The sequence below is a fragment of the Montipora foliosa genome, chromosome 5 (genome assembly GCF_036669935.1).
Source record: "Montipora foliosa isolate CH-2021 chromosome 5, ASM3666993v2, whole genome shotgun sequence".
NCBI lineage: Eukaryota > Metazoa > Cnidaria > Anthozoa > Scleractinia > Acroporidae > Montipora > Montipora foliosa.
Window position 1 is genome coordinate 24,780,139 of NC_090873.1, and position 7,625 is coordinate 24,787,763.

A 7,625-nucleotide genomic window follows, 5' to 3' on the forward strand; every position below is an offset into this window, starting at 1 on the left:
AAACACGAAGACGCACTAGAAAAGTCGTAGTGCCCTAGGGACATGTGGATGATTTGCCAATCAACCATGAACGCATGCGCATACAAAGTAAATTCGTGCAACAAAGCCCCTAACGGGAATATGTCCGTAATTTTATGAGCCTGATGTTCTCTATCGTTCTTGTTTTGATATCCTCAGCCACTTTTTACGCATAGCTTCTTAGCAAATAGTGCTTATAAAACTCGCAGACTTATCGAAACTTTCCCGTTATGCACCGAGTTAATATTGCAGGGTTATGTAACATCTATGGCATCCATGCTACAAACTAGTTATGTAATCATTTTTGTGTACTGTTCACTAGCACTTTTACTTTCTTTCCTCATTGTGTGTACCTAAACACTCGAATGCATAAGACAAAAAAAGGGTGAAAAGATGACCCATTCGTGAAATATCGTATGGTCTACCAAATGACTATGTAAATCTATATGTCACTAAAAGCATTGTGATCCTTAAATTAAGGTCAATGGTATAATGCAATATAGCTAGGCCGCATAATAGCCATAAGCAAATTTTGTCTTTGAAAGGGTCGCTCTATGACGAAAGCTTGCTAGATGACGAATTGAATTATTCGTAAATTTAAAGACAAAATATTGTAAACGCCAAGGAATGAGATTATTCTCTTGATCTCTGGGAGGATTAACAGTTTCGTGTTCTTCGCCCAGAACCTCGAGTTTTCTGAGTTCCGCAAATAGACTCAAAATGAAGAAAAGATATACATATTCATATCCCCATGAGTTATATTGTTTCTTTTCCACCCCTTTGAAAGATTAGCAGACCTCAATTTTCTTGAATCACTTCTGTCTGTTTTTTTTTTTTTTAAGAAACAGAGTGGTAAGTGACTAGTGGAAATGAAATGATGTACGTGTCCTGCATGATATTGAATTTTCTAAAAATATTAACTGGCATATTTACAACTGAACTTTCCATACAAATAAAATGCGAATCGTGTCGATGCTCGTTAGCTTCTATACCAGAACTTCAGATTACCGTCTTAACACAGGAAATAGATAACTGAATTGCGTCGAAAGTGTCACATTTCTTGGATTAATACCCTGACAAGCTTAAGAGGACCTTATTAATTGCTGCTTTCAATTCCCCTTGAGCAAATGAAACTCAATATGATATTCAATTATTAATCCCATCTTTGATTTCCAAACAATGAATTATTTTATCTTTATCAGTAGACTTTCAGGCAGTTGCTGTCAATGAATTCATCATTCGATTATCCACTTTGAACAGCTTTACATAATCGAAAATTTTGGCAGAGATCCTCGATTTTCTTTTTGATTTACCCCATTCTATCCGTTGCAAATGGACAACCTCAAAACAGACGCTTAAAGGAGATCAGTATATAATTTCTCTTCGAAAGTATTGGATGATATTAACCTTATTTGTGTGAGTGGTTATGAAAACGGCAAATGAGAAGTGAAAAAAAAAGGGGAACGAGTATTCTTAAATGTGGTGTGGACCAGAGCAATTTGAATTTTATAAGGCAGCCGATTAGTTCTGGATCTTAAGAAGTCCATTACATCAAAACACATGGTCATAGCCACTTGCATGCATGGAAGTGTTAGCCAAAAATGAAGCCCTACTGGTTTTCAACTGAAGTAAATACCTACCTCACTGTTATCCAGAACAGTTCGTCTTTTCACTGTTTTGTCCACAAAAACTGTTGTACGCGGGCTAAGCACTGTTTTTCTCACCAACTTACAGTTTCATAGTCTGTTGCAGAGACGGTCTGACGAATGGCTATCTTTGCACATGTGTCGAGCCCTTTTATCCCATCGTCTACGCCCAGTCTGGCTCGCTCAGCAGATTCTAAAGATTCCTAGAGAGATTAGTAACCTTTTTCTGCTTAAGTCCTGGTCATATTAATTACCAGTCCGAATATTTACACTCCTGCGCCTGCGCGAAAGCTTGAATGAAAGTATTTTAGTTTTCTGCCACAGACGCCACGTGTATCTGCAATCTTTGATTTATTTTCGATTTAGTTGATTGTCGCTGCTTGCATCATGACGGCACTGCCAGCTCTGTATTTCTCTTCTTAATCTCGTTTATGAAGTAATCTGCGTTTTCTTAACAGCTTCCAAGCCCTGTTATACAGAAAGTCTGCACCCTCACATCTGTGCAATCCGGCTGAAACAACGGTTGTACGTTTTAACTCTCTTAATATTCTCCTTTCTTTTACGCATGAAAAGTAATTAGATAAAGAAATCAAATCAAACTGTCATGTCTTTTATCGTGTAATTTTCCTTGTTTTCACTGTTTACCTAAAGTGCGGATCACGATTCAATTTTACAAAAAGATATATTTGCCGGAATCAACGGGCTATGCGTTAAATCCTTTCCTTAAGTGAACATTCCGTTTTCTTCGAGAAGTTTCGTTTGTTTGTTTTCTTTTTCGTCCTTTTTTGTTTTGTTTTGCATTTCACGTCGAAAATGGAATCCTTAAATTTAAACCGCCTCTTTATAACTAGAGTTTGATGTCATTAGCCAAAAACTGCAAAAAATTGGCATACTGAAGGTTATATTTTAATTAAGAAGGATATATTTTAATTAAGAAGGACCATTGACTTGATCAGGATGAGGTGCTAAGATAGCCGGCGCAGTTGTGAGAGCTGTCGGCTCACACTGAATGTCGACCCACACTAAATGTCGACCCGGATTCAATTTCCAGACTCAGCGTCATATGTCATAGTTTGTTGGTTATCTAACCTGGGGCCTGTTTCTCGAAAGTCCCGAAAACGTTTCGGGCCCGAAAAGCGATTTGTGAAATTGCCAACCGCTTGTTTTGGAAAGCCGATCTTTTGACATGTTTTCAAGATAACAAAAAGAAAAATAACTGTGAAGTTTAACGACTTAAAACCTCTCCGTTCTTGAGATACAAAGGGAATTGTGACACCCGAATATGGCCCGTAAAGTTTCGGGACTTTCGAGAAACGGGCCCCTGCTCCGAAAACTTTTTCCCCGGGTACTCTGATTTTCCCCTCTCCTCAAAAACCAACATTTGGTTAGATTCAGTGCGTTAATTTGTTGATTTCAGTTTACAGTGTCTCCAATTAGTGCTGCAGCGATAGAAGGCTCCTTGATCAGATGAAAAAAAAAGTTCAGGAAAACTTACGAGATCCATGAATGGCAATAGTCCTTCTAAAAAATTGGTCTTGTCGTAGATACGCAAAAACTGAAATCCAGACTTTAAACATTGTTTGCGCTTCCATCATCTCCACTGTTCAGAACCTAATTCCAGTTAAGAGTGCACTCGGCCTCTTGAGTACTGGCAATCGTTGACAGTGGCTATGTTGTCGGTAAAATCCGTTCTCAGGTTGCATCCGTTTTTACCTAGGTTAAATTGGTGATCCTCGTTTTACCTAGGTTGCACTCCCCAACCCAGCCCAAAAAGATTGAAAACACTAATACCTCCCCTCAAGCTCTCACTATCTTACTCATCTCAACACGTCCTCTTAATGCGAGTTCGTGTCATCTTCTCGGTTTCTATATTCAGTCTCAGTCCCTTCAGTCTAAACATTACAAAATAGTAAGGGAACAGAGAATTGTACAGATCTGAAGTTCTGTGTCCTGTGTCACCACTTCATTACAACTACGAACATGCTCAACCCACCACAGTTGAAATCACCACAGATAAATTATTCGCCGAGGCCGCTGGTTGAGGCAAATAATTGATCTGCGAGATATTGACAAATCACGATATTTTGCAATAACCGAGTTCAATAATTGTTTTATCATTCGATCACCGAGTTTGCTTTTGTTTTAGGGAAATCCTAAGCGTGCAATGCCTTGCAGGAGTCAAGTAATTAATGGCAGAAATCAATTGGTTTCCTTCTCCGTATAATTATATTTGTAGACTTCAAATTGTACTTACAGTCAAACGTTCAATAACAAAATCATGTAGGCATCAACAAAGCTGAAGAATTTCACAGTTTTCATTTGAAGTGTATTCCGACAAGTGAAGGTTTGGTGTAAAGCTCGCCATTCTTTTTTCTGGCTTTAGCATAAAGTCTCCTCAGTACATATGCATTCTCCAACTTTTCCTTCGCGTCGATGACACGAGTGACTCTTCGTTTACTTTTCTTTCCTTGAGATACTCTCGAAATACATTGACTGCAACTTTTTTTTTCCTTTCTTAGCATTCTCACTGTTCTTTTGATCAAATAAAGATGTCAAATTATTTTCTGACAGCTCGGGCAACCGATCTGCCATTTTCTCACTAGAGCGTGGTTTCAATTGCGCATGAGCAGAATATTATTTGCGGCAAAACACTTATTTGTTGGCAGTTATTTGCAAGTCACGTGGTGGGCTCTCGCCCAATGAAATGTAAGGAAAAATACATCGAATGATAATAATAACCTTTATTTCAACACGATAGTTTTTAAAGCTTGTAGCTTGTGGGGTCGTACATAAAATAACCGACAAAATAATACTAATAAATACAAACATTAAATACTAAAATTAAAAATAAGGATTAAGTTATCCTATAAAAGTGCCGCAGTACCATAACGTACTATTGAAACTCCTGTCAAATTATCTTATCATATCATAAGGTCAAAAGATCCTTAAGAATATACATAATCTTTCCTCTTAGACCGGGCCATGATTGAATTAAAATTAAAATCCTGAAAATATTTTTTACGTCCTAAATGCCTTGTTGATAAACGCTTAGGATCTAAATCAGTGGAATCGTGGTTATCGCTTATTAGATTCCCCAATATTACCCCTCTGTATGCTAAAGAGTTTCCCCAAAACTTGGTATATCTTGGAACAGTTAATTTATTGCGTCCCCTGAGAAAGTAATTACAGTTTCTGTGCGCTCCCATGTATACAAATACTCTTGGTAAGTAACTCCGGTAGGTAACCGTTGTTTCCCTTCTGGAAAAGCTTTAAGATCTCTGTCTTATAACGTAGATCGATCGATAGTGATCCATTGGTCATATTCTAATACCTTAAAGGTCAAAAAGGTAAACTTTATTTAACGTCTTTAGTTCCTTCAGCTACGAGGCTGGTATCAATGGCTGTCAGTGCTCCGTTTTACGGGTATTTAAAGCTATAGCTACACGGATCAGAAAGTTGAAACAGAAACAGACGTTTAAGTCACCGAGTATCGCACCGGGGACCTCTCGCTCCAAAAGCCGCGCACTAGCCAACTGAGCCACGACTGAACCACGACTGCTCCTTACACGATGGCATATCTTTGCTAAAATTGTAGATAATTCAGCGTGGTAGAGTTGAAACCGGGACAACCCGGGAAACAAACCAAACCAGAGGTTAGAACGACATCTGAAAAAGTATTTTTTTATACTTTTACAACAAGCAGCAGCACCTCGTTTACCGTTTCATGTGTGTATAAGATTCTATGAATTTTGGCAGTCGAAACAAATTCGTGATTAACTATCGAATCGTTGAGATTGGTCTTCGAGAATCACGGATCTCTTAAGAATGTAAAATGCTTGTGATACTAGCTTTCTAAAGAGCCACTTTTGTAATGAGTAACAAGTGCATTTAGATTAGGTGTCCTTGCGTTTCGTGTAGCTACTTGTTGTGTCTGATAAAGCTTCTGTTGTAATAAGTTTCTTCCGTTAAGCTGTTAGGGAGTCACAAACTCATTGTGCTGTTTTCGTCTGGTCGCCGGTAGGGTTGCTGTGAGATGACAGGCTAAGTAGCCTCTAAGTGTTAATCAGTTTCGTGTAAACAGCAATTCTTTGTGACGGGTGGCAAGGCACGGTCGGTCTAGAAATGGCATTTCACGGTTCTTCTCGATCTCCTTGCTAAACTGAATGTCGGCGTACTGTTTGTTACGGCATTCGTGGAATGATCCGATATTTCGTTTATGTCTGCTGCTGTTATAGCATATTCTACATAGCTTTGCATCAGCGTAGTTAGAGTGGCATTCAGTCGGTTTGTAAGTCGCATGGCTCAATCAATCAAGCAATCACGTTCTTTATTACATAAGCACAGCTTTTACGTGTCTGGGCGTTAGGCGCTAACTGGGGACACATTCAGGCCAAACCACAATAACGGGAACTCCGTGCCCTACTCTTATCGAATAACGGGTGAGATTTTTAACGTTCCACAGAGTTTTCTGAACAAGGGTTTTGGGACATACCCTACGGTCCATAGTCCTTTTCCGAGAAAACTTAAGGCACAAAGGCAGCATTTTCTCCTCAATTATTGTTTGTCTGGACGGAATCGAACTCACGACCTCCCGGACGCTAGTCCGATTTCAACCAAACCGTGCAACAGAGCCAAATTGTCAGAGGTTAGTTCCTTACACTTTTGCACGACTATTCCAGCCACATGGAATTTGAATAACCCTTGGCTGTTTCCTGCAAGTGTGTCGTTCCTCAAGAAAAAGGTGGAAAGTCAATTAAGTGGCAGTCTAAGAGATGAGCCAGCTTAAGGATGTCAGTCTTGATGTAAACCATGCACTGCAAATTCTGAAGAAGAGCCATTTTTCACTTATGATAAAAACCAATCAGATTGTAGTCGTCCCTTAAATATAATTACACCAAAATGAACCTTTTCCCTTTACGAAGAGCAATGTATCTGGTTTGGTTTGCTTTAGGCATTGAGAATGCCAAGTTTAATGCACTTAACTCGCTTTTCTTTATTGGACGCTCAAAACGCTCAAGCCACACACTATTACTTTTTAACCGAGATAAAAAGTTGTCAAGTAGCAGACGTTGAGCGTGTTGCTCTATAGAGTGGCTTACCGAAAAAAAAAAAAACTTTCTCCGGCATAACGTGATAATTTTCACAACTGAGGCACAAGGTATCGTCAGAAAAAGGTCCGACCCTGTGGAACAGGAAAAAACCTGATCTATCTAAACAATTCAAAATGGTTAATCTCCATATGGAATGCGACCCAACTTCAGTGTAATCTACGGAATATGGAAATAACCAGCCGTTTTCGTACCGAAAGCAATAACACGATTTTGACAAAATCTCGTACATTAAAAAAAACACTCAGTACGGTTAAAATCGGAACAACTTATTCATCTCGTCATTTCGATCTATTTTCATTATAGATTCTGTAAGTTATCAGTGCTCGGTTGTACAATTCATTCATGGATTATTTCATTGCCACTTACCTTGGCTTATTTAATTAATTAATAACGACGAGCAATCGAAACTTAAACATACTCCAGCTGTTCCCATCTCAGTTCACAATGCACTTCAGTGTCAAAATCCGTTTATGTATACTCCTTTCTTAAACCAAAAACTGAATTTAATGGTCATGATTGAATCTAATAGAAAATGATACGCATGGAGCATTTTTTTCACTCAAGAAGGGACTGCGTATGATCTAGATTTGCAAGACTTCCGTTCGAGTGACTTAGTAGACAATAAAAGTTGTTTAACCGAGCAGGTTGAGATTTGGATAGAAAGAAAGCCTTTAGATTTAAAATTCGATATTTTAAGCAGTTGGACCAAAAGACCTCCGGAACTACGCTGGCTGTCCTATTGCCAAACAGTGTAAGCGTCTGAACGACGGTTTGCCTGCCAATTGGAGAATGTCGATGCTCTGTTCCGCAAGCTATGTACAGTTTTGTTAGTTAGTTACTTGCTTCCTTT

General features: G+C 38.8%; 1 protein-coding gene across 2 annotated transcripts in view; it reads right to left on the bottom strand.

Moving 5' to 3' along the window:
• LOC138003788 (protein Wnt-8b-like) overlaps positions 1 to 1,790 on the bottom strand; it is a 26,491-nt gene extending 24,701 nt beyond the window's left edge. The window contains exon 1 of one of the 2 annotated variants that reach the window (XM_068850017.1): positions 1,659 to 1,790. The gene's annotated coding sequence lies outside the window, so the exon portion shown is untranslated. The remainder of the gene's footprint in view (positions 1 to 1,658) is intronic. The other variant, XM_068850019.1, reaches the window with a different exon arrangement.
• Positions 1,791 to 7,625: the final 5,835 nt, after the last annotated feature.